Raw genomic sequence first — 17,538 nt, forward strand, 5'->3', positions numbered from 1 at the left:
GATGCTTTCATATGTATTTTCCTGACTAAATAATTACACTCCCTTCTATTTAAAAGTCCTTGGCACTAAAAAAGTAACTCACTTGCACTAGATGAGATAGTTGGTAAATCTTAAAACTAATCATAAGCTCATGTGTTGATGCTCCAAATCACATCACACAATCGTGTGTCATGCTGCACTAGACCAGCACTTTTCAATAGAATTTGGTTGAGGATGGAGACATCCTGTATCTGTACTGTTTAAAATGGTAGCCACTAGCCTCATGTGTCATTGAAGCCTGGATAATTTGCTACTTTGAATGGGAAAATGTGCATTAAATTTTAAGTAATTGAAATTTAAATAGATACATGTGGCTAGTGGCTACTCAATGGGGCAGCAAAGATTTAGATAAGAGAGCTGTCCGCAATGAGAATCATAAGAGATTTTCTTTCAACTCCAATTTTTCTCCACAGTCTGGAATCACTAGTTCTCCCTATTTATTTCTCAAAATGCAATCTTTAAACATCATCAAAAATGGTGGAGAAAAGACCTCTGAAAATCATCTCTTCCATAAAAGCAATAAGAAAACTAGCAAAAATTGTGAGGAGCGACCGTTTCAGAACTCCGGAAATTAGCCAAATGGTTGCAGTAATGCAATTTATTTGAGAAAACTGCTGAATCTCCTGAGAGAAGCACAGTGAGCCTCGTGGTTTTCACGTGTCCTACTTGCACCCATACCTCTCCAGCTCACAGTAGCTTTGAAAAACTCTCCTGAGATCACGGTGAGAACCAGCAGCTTGGCAAGTACCCTTGGAGGCAGAATGGTGCTGCAGCTCTTTCGAAGCTGCATTCCCAGGGAATTGTCATTTCACCTGCCTGGTAGGTCACTAGAAGGTCCCTCTTGCCAGGCTGTCTTTATCTGACTGGACTCAGAGCTCACCCGGTGCTGCAAAGCCTTTTCCAAGGACATTTGTCAAAAACAATCAGAGAAAATTTAACATTGCACCTGGCTAATGCAGTAGATAATAGTTTCGTCAAACAATAAGCTAATAAAATACAAAACTTAAAAGGACAATCTGGGAAATGAAATGTCCATAGGGACTTTGAAAAGCTCTGACCTATTTCTGGGAATACAGAAGTTCCCTGACACTGAGACGTTAACTTACTTCAGATGAGACAGCTGGTAAAAATAAATACCAGTCTCAATATTCAAATATCTTGATATTCAAATCATACCACACCATGAGGCCTCGCACACGCTAGAGCAGCACCACCCAGTAAGGTTTTGTGCATGCCCAAGGTGGTGCACATACTAAGAAAAGAAGACTTAGAAGGATTTAAGCTCTGACCTTGTGTTGACCTTGAGACTGCAAGCATGAAATGAAGACCAAAGCAGAATTCTCAAATACTGGGCTGAGTGTTAAACCCATGCCTCAACAAGCACACAGAGATTTGGGGAAATACTTGGAAAATTACTGGGTCCATGAATTTAAGAAAATTTATACAATCATTTGCCAACCACAAAGCTAAGGAAGCAAAGACTTCAGTGAGCACACATAACAAACAGCACAGATTTTACAGAATTTGCTCAGAGAAGCTACTAAACAAACAAGGAACAGTGTGAACAGCTAACAGCAGCAGCAATAGGCCTGGGATGGGCTGTTGGAGGACATCTATCCCTAGGACTGACACACAAATGTTCATAGCATCTTCATTTGTGATGGACAAAAATTGTATGCCATCCATATGCCCATCAAGTTAATGAATAAATAAAGTGGAATATCCACTCACTGGAACATTACTGGGCAGTGAAAAGAAATAAAGTACTTATACATGCTACAACATGAATAAAACTAGAAATTATTGTGCTGAGTAAAAGATGCCAAACACAAAAGGCCACATAGTGTATGATTCCATTTATATGTAACTAGTGGCCCGGTGCATGAAATTTGTGCACGGAGGGGGAGTGTCCCTCAGCCCGGTCTGCACCCTCTCCAATCTGGGACCCCTCAGGGGATGTCCAACTGCCAGGGGATGTCCCTGTGGGATCAGGCCTAAACCGGCAGTCGGACATCCCTCTCACAATCCTGGACTGCTGGCTCCTAACCACTCACCTGCCTGCCTGCCCGATCATCCCTAACCACTCTGCATGCCAGCCTGCTCGCCCCCAACTGCCCCCCCCCCGCTGGCCTCATGGCCCCCAACTGCCTTCCCCTGCCAGCCTCATGGCCCCCAACTGCCCTCCCCAGTCAGAGGCCCTCCATACCCGCTGCCCACAGGCCCTCTGAGGCTGGGGTGGAATGCTTGCCTCGTCACCACAGCAATGAGGCAAGCATTCCGCCAGGCTGCTCACGCTGCCCGTTCTTAGTGGCCGACCCCCGGAACTGGGGGACTCCAGCAGGGCTGAGAGGACTGGGAGCTGCCATTTTGTGGCTATGGGCACTGCCATCTTTGTGGTGGAATGACGGTCAATTTGCAAATTCCCTCTTTATTAGATAGGATGTCCAAAATAGACAAATCTATAGAAAAGGAAAATTAACTAGTTGTCAGGACAGGGGGAAAGAAGCAATCTATAATAATAAAAGGGTAATATGCTAATTAGAACAGACATCTTCCAGACGTCATTCTGGACGTCCTTCCTGACTAAGCTGGCAGCCAGAGGAGGGAAGCAGCCTGGGTCCTGGGTGCCTGCTGGCGGCTGGAGGAAGGAAGCCCCGGTCCCAGATGCCAGAGGGAAGCTGGTGCTGACAGCTGGGGGAAGGAAGGCCTACTCTTGCACGAATTTCCGTGCATTGGGCCTATGGTCGGAAATAAACGCTAATGGTTACTGGGTTTCATTCTGATAAAAATGCTCTAAAATTGATTGTGGTGATGGCTTCATAAATCTGTGAATATACAAAAATTTACTGAATTATATACTTTGAAGATATGAGTTGTATGGTATGTGAATTATATTTCATTTAAACTTTTCTTAAAATATTAAAGAAACAGATGAACAAATAGGTCTAGAAACATGGGACTGACAGATTTCAGAGGGAAGGGCGGAGGGGGTGGGAAGAGATTAACCAAAGAACTTATATGCATATATGCATAGCCCATGGACACAGTCAATAGTGCAGTGAAGGTCTGGGGTGGGGCAGGGGCCAGGTGGAGGAGTAAAGGAGGAGTGAATGAAGGATATCTATAATACCCTCAACAATAAAAATAACTTTTTAAAAAGTTAAAAAAGGAAGAGAGGGAGGAAGAAACTCCCAGACCTCTAGAGAAAGTATATCACATGAGTGATGGCCATATTAGTGACAGGCATGTAGCCTGCCTGGCATCTAATCATCAGCATACTGAAGACGGGAGAAAAAAGGCCTGGAAACTTGGTCAGGATGTGTCATCTTTCACAGCCAAGCTGCTTGGAATGATATGATCAATTGCTATAGCAATTTTATTTCTGCTGTCTTTGTGGGTGTTTTACCTGTTCTAGAATCATGGCGCCTATCTGAGAATGGTCTCTGAAATCTTTCAACTATTTACCAACTTTCAGCTTTCTCACCTGATTGCTACACATAGGTGTTTCGGATGTACGATGGCTCTGAATAGGAGGAAAGGAAGCACATAGTTAAGCACAAAGTAAAACCACAGGTTCCTACTGATTGGAGTTTGGGAGTCACACTGCCACTCATTCTGTATGAACTTGGACAAGTCATTTGACCTACAGCAACTTCAGTTTCCTCATCTAGAAAATGGGACTCAAAATAGTCATGTCTTTTGGGTGTTTATGAGAATTAAAGGAGAAAGGGGCTTATCTGTGACCTTGAGTGAGCAATGGAAAAGGTGAGATGATCCCAAGGCTCCAAGGGCTGAGAGAAAGTGATGGGTGAGCAGATGGAAGAGGCATTGCTTGATTTAAGGGAGCTGCAGGCAAAAGACGTTAGCAGCTGAGGGATATCTGAAAAACTCCTGAAGCACCATACCACAGAAATGGTCAGCTGTAAGCACCCACTGAAACCAGAGAGCACCAAGGGAAAGTCATGGTCTAACTCACCCCATTGCTATCTTTCTCCTCCCTCTTACCCCCAAATTCTTTCAACTAAACCCCAACAGGAAGCTGAGAAACAAGGGACTGAGACCCTTCTTCATTGCAGAGTCCCAGTTCCCAAAAGACCCGAACTGAGAAAGGAAGAAGGTTCAAATTTAAATAAATTTCAGGATGCTGATTATTAAATTAGACTGAATATTTTAATTACTTATGAAACAATCTCACAATGTATTCCTTTAATAAGATTAACTTAATAGATTATAGTAACAATTACATATGTCATTCAAAGGATGAGAAAGATGCAGCACAGAAAAAAAACAAAACTATTTTCTGCTTGCACCCTTCAGCAGTGTCCCATAATGGAACACTACTTAGATTAGATAGATGATACATAGATATAGATAAGTGACAGGTAGGTAAGTAGATAGATATATAATAATAGATGATTGATAGGTAGATAGATAGATAGATAGATAGATAGATATATAGATAGATAGATAGATAGATAGATAGATAGATAGATAGATAGATAGATAGACAGACGGCAACAAGCTGGAATGCAGGAAGAAGTTAATAATTGCTAGTCCCCTCCTATTCAAATTCTCCTCTTTACGATTTTTCAAATGTTTTTATTTTTTTACTAGAGGCCCAGTGTATGAATTCGTGCACAGGTGGGGTCTGGCTGGCCAGCCCCGATGGGGGCCCATTGGGCTGGGCCGATGGGGGTGAGGGGCTGTGGGTGGTTGTCAGCTGGCCTCGCCCCTGATCAGGGTGTTGGGGGCCCGGTTAGCTTGGGGAGGGGCTGATTGGGGTCCAGATCAGGCTGGCTGGCTGCCACAGTGCATGTCATAGCCACTAGTCATTCTGGTTGCTGGGCTTTTGTATACATAGATACTAGAGTCCTGGTGCACAAATAAGTGCATGGGTGGGGTCCGGCCAGCCCACCCTGATCAGGGCCAGCTGGGGGGTGGGGCCGAGGGCAGTTGGCTGGCCAGCCCTACACCCTGATCTAACTCCCAGTTGAGGAGATAATTTGCTTATTAGCCTTTTATTATATAGGATTTTTTATTGATTTCAGAGAGGAAGGGAGAGGGAGAGAGAGCTAGAAACATCAATGATGAGAGAGAATCATTGATCAGCTGCCTCCTGCATGTGCCCCACTTGGGATCGAGCCCGCAACCCAGGCATGTGCCCTGACTAGGAATCGAACCGTGACCTCCTGGTTCATAGGTCCATGCTCAGCCACTGAACTACTGTGGCTGGGCTTGGTGATTTTTCAGAATAGAGGCAGCTACCTTGGAGACAAACCAGAAAGCCAGGACAGATGGAATAGGGAAACTGACACAGACAGCTGAACAAACTGGCCCAGCAATTTACATCAGATACAGAAGGTCCCCTCCCTAGAGATATAACATCTAGCCTCAGCTGCATTTCAGCTCCAGACCCAGAAAAGCAGCAAAACCAGGTGGGTGACACCAGGACCAGCTGCAATGACTAACCTGCCCTGACACTGACCAATCAGTGGCTGAAAGAGCACTCCCAGAAAGCTGATGAATGTTCTGCTGAAACCCTCCCCTGAAACCCCCCGTAAAATTCCAGCCTGTAAGAGAGAGGTATAAGCCTCAAGACAAGGGGCCCAGCACGTGCTCTCCTTCCCAAGAACACGCCCATGCCTCTCCCCACTTCCTTCCCCACAGGCATGCATCTCCTCAACCACAGACCCACAAGGCTTGCAACCAGGGCAGCAATGGGCAGCAGCAGCTCCTCCCAGTCAAGCCCCTGACGCTGTCCCCAAGCCTCCTTTTCTCTGACTTCTTAGTGAGCCAAGGAAGCCCAGCCTAGGCTCCTTTCCCAGCCCCTCCTTGTTTCACTGTCCCCAGCTTTCATAAACACCCTCTAAAATCACCTGACTCATGCTGTGAAATTTTTCCTGCCCGAAGTCAAGAACCCACACACTGCTGGCCGGCCCCAGGCAGACCTGCTCAGGGCCAGGTCCCCTTTCAGGTAGCACCTCAGGTAGCAGATGCTCAGAGGCCATTCTCAGTGCGGACCTGAAGGTCATGAGTTCAGACTTTTCCTGCTGATTCCAGGAACAGGCCCCATTTCAAGAAAAACTTAAAAGCGTGGAGTGTGGTCAGGGCGGAGAGGGCAGTGAGCTCCTGGGACACTGCCAGTGTCACGGGTCACTGAGACTCATCTGGCTAAGCTGCTCGGTGAGCAGAATTTGGAGAAAAATGAGCGGGTAAGTTCCCCTGCCCAGTTAATGCTGCCTGTGTCATCTGCCTCAAGAGTCAGAGATTTAGAGACCACCTAGTGGACACTAGGTCAGGATATTCAAGAGCCCTGGGGGGACAAATGTTTCTTGGAGCGTCAGACCACATCTGGGTCTGATGCTGGGGAGCCTGAGGGACACCCTGCCAGGTATAGAGAAACACACTCATGGGAAGCCCCATTCTGCTGACCTTAGATTTGGCAGCTCACCTGCATTTAGAGGAGGGAAGAGTAGTTAGCACCTGATTGCACCCTTCAAGGCTGTGGGTTAGAAATGTACTTTCCGAACCGAACCTTGGTGCCGGGAGAGCGATTCTTTCCTGGAGCGCACTGAGGCCAGAGAAGTAAAGGCTCCAGGCAGCACTCGGGCTCACATGACTCAGGTCACATGACCTGTGCCAGCCCCTCACCTCACCCCATCCTGTACATCCTTCCCCAAGAGGATGTGGGCTGGGTCAGAGAGTCCCACCCGGCCTCCTTCCTGCTGCGCACCTTGGCAGGAGTGCCTGGCCTCACCTTTTAGAAATCCCCTTTCCAGGCCCAAGTGTTTTTGATATTTTCCCCTGATACTTTGTTTTGCTTTATAACCTAAGAGCCAGAGAGGCCATTTAAACTTCAACCTCCCTGCAGCTGATCTCACCTCACAAAGTGTGGGCCTCTAAGGACATCTACCAGCCCCAACCCCGTTCCCAAGTCAGCGGCAGGTCAGGGCCCAGGTGACGGGAACTGTCTCAGGGCCCAGGTGACGGGAACTGTCTCAGGGCCCAGGTGACGGGAACTGTCTCAGGGCCCAGGTGACGGGAACTGTCTCAGGGCCCAGGTGACGGGAACTGTCTCAGAGCCCCAGGTGACGGGAACTGTATCAGGGCCCAGGTGACGGGAACTGTATCAGGGCCCAGGTGACGGGAACTGTCTCAGGGCCCAGGTGACGGGAACTGTCTCAGGGCCCAGGGGACGGGAACTGTCTCAGGGCCCAGGTGACGAGAACTGTCTCAGGGCCCAGGGGACGGGAACTGTCTCAGGGCCCAGGGGACGGGAACTGTCTCAGGGCCCAGGTGACGAGAACTGTCTCAGGGCCCAGGGGACGGGAACTATCTCAGGGCCCAGGTGACGAGAACTGTCTCAGGGCCCAGGGGACGGGAAGTGTCTCAGGGCCCAGGTGACGAGAACTGTCTCAGGGCCCAGGTGACGGGAACTGTCTCAGGGCCCAGGTGACGGGAACTGTCTCAGGGCCCAGGTGACGGGAACTGTCTCAGAGCCCCAAGTGACGGGAACTGTCTCAGGGCCCAGGTGACGGGAACTGTCTCAAGGTCCAGGGGACGGGAACTGCCTCAGGGCCCAGGTGACGGGAACTGTCTCAGGTCCCAGGTGATGGGAACTGTCTCAGGGCCCAGGTGACAGGAACTATCTCAGGCCTGAGGTGACGGGAACTGTATCAGGGCCCAGGTGACGGGAACTGTCTCAGGGCCCAGGTGACGAGAACTGTCTCAGAGCCCCAGGTGACGGGAACTGTCTCAGGGCCCAGGGGACGGGAACTGTCTCAGGGCCCAGGTGACGAGAACTGTCTCAGGGCCCAGGTGACGGGAACTGTCTCAGGGCCCAGGTGACGGGAACTGTCTCAGGGCCCAGGTGATGGGAACTGTCTCAGGGCCCAGGTGACGAGAACTGTCTCAGAGCCCCAGGTGACGGGAACTGTATCAGGGCCCAGGTGACGGGAACTGTCTCAGGGCCCAGGTGACAGGAACTGTCTCAGAGCACCAGGTGACGGGAACTGTATCAGGGCCTAGGTGACGGGAACTGTCTCAGGGCCCAGGTGACGGGAACTGTCTCAGAGCCCAGGTGATTGGAACTGTCTCAGGGCCCAGGTGACAGGAACTGTCTCAGAGCCCCAGGTGACGGGAACTGTCTCAGGGCCCAGGTGACGGGAACTGTCTCAGGGCCCAGGTGACGGGAACTGTCTCAGGGCCCAGGTGACGGGAACTGTCTCAGGGCCCAGGTGACGGGAACCGTCTCAGGGCCCAGGTGACGGGAACTGTCTCAGCGCCCAGGTGACGGGAACTGTCTCAGGGCCCAGGTGACGGGAACTGTCTCAGGGCCCAGGAAACGGGAACTCTGGCCTCAGCATTCAAGTATGTGTAGCTGCTGCGATGAGGAATTTGATCACAAACAAGCTGATCTGAGTTCCTTCATCCCCAAGATAGTGGGCGTACTTATACTCACCCCACCTAGCGCAGAAATAAATACCAGGCAGCTGCCTTAAAGGACGTGGGCCCCAAAAAGAGTTTCATCAATGTCTGTGCAGCTGGTGCTATTGTCTTCCCCACTGGGGCCTGCAGCTCAGCCTGGAATGCCAATTCTACTCTTAGCATCAGCCATGCCTTTATTACCTTCCTCTCTTTATTGAAAAGGAACGTTGTCCTCCTTCTGATATCATTATGATAACCTGATTATTAAATAACAGGAAAGGAGTAAGGGGAGACTAGATAATATGGGCGTGCTGTTTATACAGCTTTGTCAGGAAGCTGTCATTTCACACTCTCCAGGTCTATTCCCCACATATCAATGAAGGGACTGGACAAGAGACGCATGCCCAGTAAGGTCTGGGTGACATGGGAAGATGCTTACCTGAAGCCACACCTGGGAGCGAGTCAGTCAGACCAGCATAGGCACGGCCACTGCAAGGGTGGGAAAACTGAGACACTTAACTCCTGAACAAAGGTGCCATCTCTCTCTCTCTCTTGCTGCTCCCCCCTGACTCCTAGCCTGCAGGGCTCTCACGCTCTGCACTCACCCATGTGGCCCACAGCACTGTGGACTTCACACAATGGACCAATGGACTTTAACTAGCCTGATGCTACATCGGACCCAGTTCCACCATGGAATGGAAATTCTGGACACCGGCCTTGCCTTCAGCTCTACTGAAGCCCCAACTACTCCTTTTCTAGGACTGGTTTTAAGACAGTGGGACTTGGGAACCGAGGGACATAACTCCACACAAATCAAGCTTTCTACCACATCTCATCCTCCTGTGGGGGATTCCGGAAATTCTTATTCCAATGGAACCCCAAGAACCCCACTCCCACTAGCAATGGAGGAATTTAGGAATTTCACCCACCTAACCCTCCTGCAACACCTCAACCCCATCCTTCCAGACTGCCTCGTTCTGGTACGTATTTTCTGCTGTGTCTAGTACCTGGAGTCATCCATTACTCTTTGTGCATTTTGTTGTCATTGTCTGTTTCTTTGACTTGGTTTGTGTTTGTGTTTTACCGCTACCCACGTGTGAGCTTCTGCACTCAGTCCTGGGGAGAGTTGCCCTGTGGAGCGGCGAGCGCAGTCCAGAAGCTCAGCACAGGGAGCCTTGGAGCAGAAGAAAGCCTATCCCTCTGTCCTGCCCCGTCCTTTACCCAGCAGCCTGCTCAGACACCAAGACGCAGTCCTGCTAACATGACCATGGTCAGGTGGCAGATTTCTAATAACGAAGGTAAAAGCCACTTGCCACATTAAAATCTCCCTTAGCAAGTCCCTTGGAACTCAGTGACTCTTGGGGAAATAGTACAAATGTCAGACATCATCAAAGCCAAATGGAGACAAGACCAGGCTTCATAAGCCTAAGGGGGCTGTTTTCATGTCACTGTGTTCCAGAAAACCTCCCCGAAGCTGTTAGGATGCCAGCCCCATTGTCCAGGGTTAAGAAAGGGGCTGAACAAACCGCCCTGACAGCAGCTGATGAGACATAAGGAGAGTCTCAGAGCGGATGTTTATCCTGCAAACAACAGTGAGTGGCCATGCATTCTAGTCGCTCTCTCTTTGGACTCTAGTGGTAGCTGAGTAAAGAAAGATGGATAGACACTCTAGTTTCTGTCAGCAAAGCCTCAGACATTACAATGCTTCTCCAAAACTTAGGCTCCCGGGATGTTGCTTGACTACAGAATTTTCCAGTAACACATGTTTATCTTAGGTGATGGGTGAACCTAGTATTTATTTCTGCAGCCCAGCCCTCGTCTCTTTGCCCAGCACATAGCAGAACTCTGTAATTGCTTATTGGGCTTATCATCTGAATTAATGTAATACTGATGTTGTGAAGAGATTCCATTCCAAATTGGAGTTTGCAATTTCTATGACAACTCTAAATATACAACAGTTTTTATTACTTTTTAAAATTTGTAATGTTAAAAGTAGAGTATAATATTCAGGATCATCTCAGCATAGAATTCTGGCTCAAGATTCTAGGGCCCACATCAGTTCTTAAGGCTCTACTTTCACTTAGTGACAGCTGGGATCCACGTGTGTGTTTAGCTCCATGATGAGAGTCTGGGCTCCTGAGGGACATCCGTGTCACCGAGGTCAGAGGCAACAAGGATTAATGTGAGTTCAGTTCCCATTTTTGGAATTTCTGTCCATGCTGTAGGTATGGCCTCCCCTTGACCTCCCCCACATTACCTTTGTCCTTCCTTTCTGCCTGCCTGTCAGGTGAACTTCCACCTCTAGTTTCAAGAGCAAAGCTTTGCTAGCAGCAAATGCAGTAATAGGTAAGTAGCAGTTTTATGTTCTTCATTGCATTAGGGCAGCTTTTAATAACAATATAATCTTAATTTTATCTTCAACTAGACCAAGCAATTTTACAGAATTGTTAAGTGATGTATGTGGTACCTGAGAGGCCTGTTCAAATGCTTGGCACATATACTTACATAAGCACATGGCACAGAACTCCTATTGGCAGGCAAGCCGGCACATCTTTGCTGCTTGACATCCTGTAAGGTCACCATCCTTGCTTGTAAGTGTGATATATCCCTCGCCTTCCAGAACAGTGGGTGTGCCATTAGAGACCATGAGGAGTGACAGACTTCCAGCTCTGCGGAACCTATAAACCTGACTTGGGCAATGAGATTCTGAAGTGGCTGGGGAAAAACATACACAGACATGAGAACCAGTCTCATCACTCCATTCTGTCCCGTGTTCTGAAAGTTTTCGGCAGGCACCACAGTGATCATGCACTTCATAGCAATGGAGAGGACCGATGGGAAGTGGGGAGTTGAGTCCACTTCAAGTGGGGAACAGTGGGGCCAGTGTCTATGGTGTTCTCAGTTTTTATTAAGGTACACTTGCTTTTCTACAAACCAATAAGATAAAACTAAAAATATATTATAATCCAGGAAGGAGATCAAATACTAAGATTTGAACTTAACTTTCATTAATATTAGCATGCCAGAATTGCTTGCTGGCAGAATTTTGCTTAAGGATGAAGAATTATCATTTTTAACCAGCTAATAATGCTGTTAATAATACAACTTAGTACAAGGGCTTATACAAAGGGAGATCTCTGCATTAGTCGTATTGAAGGCAAAATATAGAAACAGATTAACTAGAGAACAGAACCTAAGGCTGCATCTTTCCACTATTAAAACTGACACTGATGCCCTGGCCAGTTTGGCTCAGTGGATAGAGAATCAGCTCACAGACTGAAGGGTCCCAGGTTGATTCCAGTTAAGGCCACATACCTTGGTTGCAGGCTCGATCCCTGGCCCTAGTCGGGGCAGATGCAGGAGGCAACCAATCGATGTATCTTTCTCACATCAATGTTTCTCTCTATGTCTCTCCCCCTCCCTTCCACTCTCTCTAAAACCCAATGGAAAAATATCCTTGTGTGAGGATTAACAACAAAAAAAGACATTAAGTAAATTAATTTTGCTAATTCGAATATTGGTTTTGTTTTTGTATGTAATTCTTATATATTTGTTGTTGTATAGGACTATAAGAATGATAAGAAAGTTACAAGCAAAGTTTAAACCTCTATCTTGTACACATTTAATTACCAAACATAATTACAGAAGTTATTTATGTTAACAAGTAGTGTCAACAATAATTTCTTTTTTCCCTAGAATGGCAGTTCTCAACCCTGTTGACCATGGCTGGAAGGGCATCTTAAAATTACTGAGGGAGTGCACTTCTAGTGGTTCTGATTTAATTGGTTTAAGGTAGGACACTGGACTCTAGGTTATTTTTAATGGCCATCCCTCAATAGGCAATAAAAGCAATAGAAAAGCAATAAGGATATAGAAGATTTAAACAACATTGTTTACCAAATTGGTTTAACTAGCCTTTATACAATATTTCACCTGCCAAATGTAAATTTATTTCAATTCACTTGGAATCTCCACTAAGATAGATTACATGTTGGGATTTTAAAATAAATCTCAACAAATCATAAAATGATTGGAATCTATATATATAAAAGGCTAATCAACAGTCCAACCAGTAGCTATGATGTGCAATGACCACCAGGGGGCAGACGGCAGATGCTCTGACTGGTAGCTATGAGACACACTGACCACCAGGGGGCAGACACTCAATGCAGGAGCTGCCAAACTGCGGTGACTTGGCAGCGGTGGTTCTCGGGTGACACACCCTGGAACCAGAGAGGATGGAGCCTGATTCCAGGGTGCATCACCCAAGAGCCGCACTCTTGCAATCCAGGACCCCTCAGGTGATGTTGGAGAGCCAGTTTTGGCCTGATCCCCACAGGCCAGGCCAAGGGACACCCCATGCCGAAGGGACCCCGCTCATTCCGCAGATGCCCTTCCAGCCATGGTGCTGCCCCAGGTGCAGCCAACTGGGAAGGGACTGCAGGAGGTTGGCTCCAGGGCATGTCAGGCCCGTCTCTCCCAGCCCTGCCCTGCCAGCCACCTTCTAATTAATTTCCTTTCAATGTGCACAAATCTGTGCACCAGAGCAGTAGTATTTTATAAAATGAGTTCTGACCACAATGTAATTACATTAGAATTGAATGACAATAGCATATCCTAATTCCCACTTTTAAAAAAGACTACTCCACTGTAAAAAGGAGGAAAATTTTACTGTTTGGGACAGCATGGGTGGACCTGGAGTGTATTGTGCTAAGTGAAATAAGCCAGTCAGAGAAAGACAAGTACCATATGATTTCACTCATACATGGAATTTAATGAACAAACCAAACGACCAAGTAAAATAGAGACAGACTCAGAGAGAGAGCAGGCAGAAAGCTCTGATGTGTGTGTAGGGGGGGAGAGGGGGGAAGATGGGGAAAGATGGAGGAATTGAGCAAAACAGAAAAAAACAGAGAGAGAAATGGAGATGGACTACAGAGTGGTGATTGTGGGGGGTGGGGGTTTGAGATGGAAGATGGCATAGAGGGGATAAATGGTGAAGAGAAAAATAAAATAAATTTAAAATAAAAAGATCCAGTCCAACTTTCCTCAAACACCTTTCATGGGTGTCTATTTTTTCTACCCCCTGTGGCTCTCACATACATGCCGCTGTGTCCTCTCTCTCCTTGTGTCACATGAGCTTGTTTGTGCTGCATTGCCTATTCCTATGCAAGCAGAGATCCATCTCACACTCAGAACCTTCTCACAATGTGGGGCCATGGTCGTCACATGGGAGACGCTCCAGAGTAGGGATTGTGCCATCAATGCACAATTGTTGTGCACATATCACCCACAAAATACTGATGGTTTTACTGCTGAAATAGCTTGAAGATAGGTGGGGTTCAGATGCCTTTGATCCACTCACCCTTCCTGTGTCCAAACACATCATCTCTCAGATAAGAAGTACCAGAGAGCCACAGTGTGCAATTTCTCCATTCAGCAAGTGTGCTGATGTGGAAAACCTGAAAAATGCAGTTTAGAAACAATGACTGCATTTCTGAATTTCTCTGGAGCAGCAATTTTCTAGTGTGCCAATGTCATTAAGGTACTGGCTTGGAGGGCAGAGATGCACATTTTCCTTCTATGTGTGCAAAGGGAAATAGGCCTGGATCCCCTTAGGAAAAACTCTTCCCCCAGCAATGGGATGGAGATAGCCACAAGATACATCAGTATTGTCTTTGTATACATTTATAAGTTTAAAAACTCAAGGTATAATTTGATTCCTGGCCACTTTCAGCCCGGGGCAGGCAATGATGTGCCATCAGAGAAAGAAGGAAAGACCACAGGGCTGGTGGCTGGGAAGAAAGGTCACCAGCCAACTTTCAGAACAAGGGCTCTCGCCTCAGTCTCAGCCTTGACTGCACATCAGAATCAGGCCAGTTAAATCAGAATTTACAGGGCAATAGTAATCTTTGAAGCTCCCCAAGAGCTTTCAATATGCAACCAAATTTAAGAATTACTGAATATAATGGTAAGAATATTCCAGAATTTCCCTGCCTTTTGGTACCTGAATTACCTGGAGAGATCTCCCAAACTGCACGTGATGGTTAACTTTCTGTCAACTGGACTGGACATGAGGTGCCCAGATGCTTGGCCCAACACTGCTCTGAGTGTGTGTGTGTGTGTGTGTGTGTGAGGGTGTTTCTGGGGAGATTGGCATGTGAGTCAGTAAACCACATTGCCCGCCCAATCAGCTGACGGCCTGAATAGAACAGGAAGCTCCCCTGGGTCAGAGGGAATCCTTCCATCTCACTGCTCTGCACCGGCAGATCATGCTGTTGCCAGGCCCTCTGAAGGCAAATGGCTGAAGTAACAACTCTTTGTGGTCTTGAGCCTGCTGACTTTTAGACTGGAAAATAGACCAGTGATTCTCTGAGTTGCCAGATTACTGAGTGCAGAGCTTGGGATTTGTCAGTTTCCAGAATTGTGTGAGCCAATCCTGAAAATAAATCAATCTATCTATCTATCTATCTATCTATCTATCTATCTATCTATCTATCAATATGTCTATCTATCATCTACAAGGTATAGATGTACAGGAGTCTTTTAATATAGATCTTTTACATACATACACAAATCTTTTATATACATACTAGAGGCCCAGTGCACAACATTTGTGCACTGGGGTGGGGGGTTCCCTCAGCCCGGCCTGCACCCTCTCGCAGTCCGGGACCCCTCAGGGGATGTCCACCTACTGGCTTAGCAGGGAGCAGGCCTAAGCTGGTAAGTGGACATCCCCCTAGGGGTCCTTAGCACTGCTGTGGAGGCAAGAGAGGCTCCCACCACTGACGCTGCGCTCACCAGCCATGAGCCCGGCTTCTGGCTCAGCGGCACTCCTCCTGTGGGAGCACACTAACCACAAGGGGGCAGCTTCTGTATTTGGGCATCTGCCCCCTGGTGGTCAGTTCACGTCATAGCGACCAGTCGTTCCGCTGTTCAGTAGATTTGCATATTAGGGTTTTTATTATATAAGACTAGAGGCCCAGTGCATGGATTCATGCATTGGTGGGGTCCCTTGGCCTGGCCTGTGGGGATCAGGCTGAAATTGGATCTCCAACATCTCCCGAGGAGTCCCAGATTGCAAGAGGGTGCAGGCCAGGCTGAGGGACCCCACCGGAGCACAATCAGGGCTGGGGAAGGACCTTGAGAGGGCTCCAGGGCATGTCCAGCCCATCTCGCCCAGTCCAGATCAGCCAGACCCCAGCAGCAAGCTAACCTACCGGTTGGAGCATCTGCCCCCTGGTTGTCAGTGCACGTCATAGCAACTGGTCGACTGGTCAAACGAAGGTCAGACACTTAGCATATTAGGCTTTTATTATATAGGATAAGAATCTTTTATATACATGCAGAAATCTTATATATAATATATATATGAATATTTATATATAAAGGAATATTTTATATGCATACAGGGAATTTTATAGACATACAGAAATCTTTTAAACATAGATGGGTGAGACCAAATCATCTGCATGGTTCCATTTCTCTGGAGTAAAGTTATGACTAATACACGGCTGATGCCTTGGCCCCACCTCAAAATATTCAATTTCCACTGGAGAAGTGCAGCCCAGGACCTTTGCTATCATTATTATTATTATTATTATTATGAGAAAGTTCTAATAACGCCAGACTTTGCAGTTCAGACACAACTGAATAATCTCAGGCAGTTACTTAATCTTGTCAAAGTTAGTTAGCATCGTGATATGTTAGGTGAGAATAACTAAACTACCTTATGAGGTTATTGCGATTTTCAATAGTATATCGTAGAGTACCCAGCACTTAGATAATAGGGAATCTTATTTTTCACACATATTTGTGCACCACAAAATACTTTTTCATAATGAACAATATTTATTTTGAATACAGCTAGAAAATGGTTCCAAATCATCAGAAATTTAATTCACTTCTGAGCACAATTTGAGTCCTATACATGTCACAGATACATTGTTCTTTCAATTTGCCCCATAATAATACATACCTGCTTTCTGTTGCCTTTGCATTTATGATAGAAGCATTGGCCCAGTACAGACAGGCATTGGTCCAACAAACTTAACTTACTTAACATACTTTAACATATCTTTGCCTGTTCCTAATTCCGTCCGGTTAACCTCCTTTGATCAAGCACTGGGTGTCTGACCACCTACAGTCTTAGCACAGGTCCTGTGAGAGAAACAGGTGGTGATCAAACAGTTACTAAGTGACACTGGATAGAAGTTTTCACCAAACACCAGTTTTAAATGTGTTTCTCATTCATGTTGCTATACTGCCATTGGAAATTCAAACTTCCGTAAGCCACACATTGGGCCTTAAAGTACTGCAATGTCTGAAGGGCGTCCACTGGCTGGAGGGTCTCCTTTAACCTGGCCCTTCTCGGTTAGCGATAAAACATTTGCAGATGAGCTTCTGTGCAGGAGGGTGCTAGCATGTTTGTAAACATAGTTAAATGGATGTTTAAGAAATACTTTCTATAGCAATTATTTTAGGTTATTTACATATAAATTTTACTTTAAAGGAGTGCTTTACTTGAATCTGAAGACTTGGTAGTAGCAAATAACTCAAAGACTCTAAGCAGCAGGTACGATGCAGTTATAATTATCTGAATATGTTAACATTTAGGAAACAGTCAGGTGCATTACTGGCCTTTAGAAAAATAGAATGCTTCATGTAGACACTAATTAATCAATAAAATCCTAATTGGATTCTATTAAGTATTGGAAATGACATTTCAACTTAAATATTCCATATACAACCCTGACCCTTTCTAAGCAGCAATAAAAGCCAAGCTGGGTGGTATTCAAATTATAATTATGAATGCCATAACCCCCTTTATCTACATTAATATTACAACAATTGAAAAGAACACAGGAAGGAAGGAAGGAGACACGTCCTGCTGCACAGATGACTCGTTTTGGAGGTGTTGTTGAGGCATTCAATACAATGCAAAGTGGCTCTTCCAGAATGTCAGCTTTGGAATTAGAAAGCCCACGATGCTGTCCATGCTCTATGAGCTGTGTGTGGTCTGAGATGAGTGCCTCCTCTGAAGGCTGGGGACAGCAGCAGGCATTTGAAGGC

This window comes from Eptesicus fuscus, chromosome 11, assembly GCF_027574615.1.
Source record: "Eptesicus fuscus isolate TK198812 chromosome 11, DD_ASM_mEF_20220401, whole genome shotgun sequence".
Classification (NCBI taxonomy): Eukaryota; Metazoa; Chordata; class Mammalia; order Chiroptera; family Vespertilionidae; genus Eptesicus; species Eptesicus fuscus.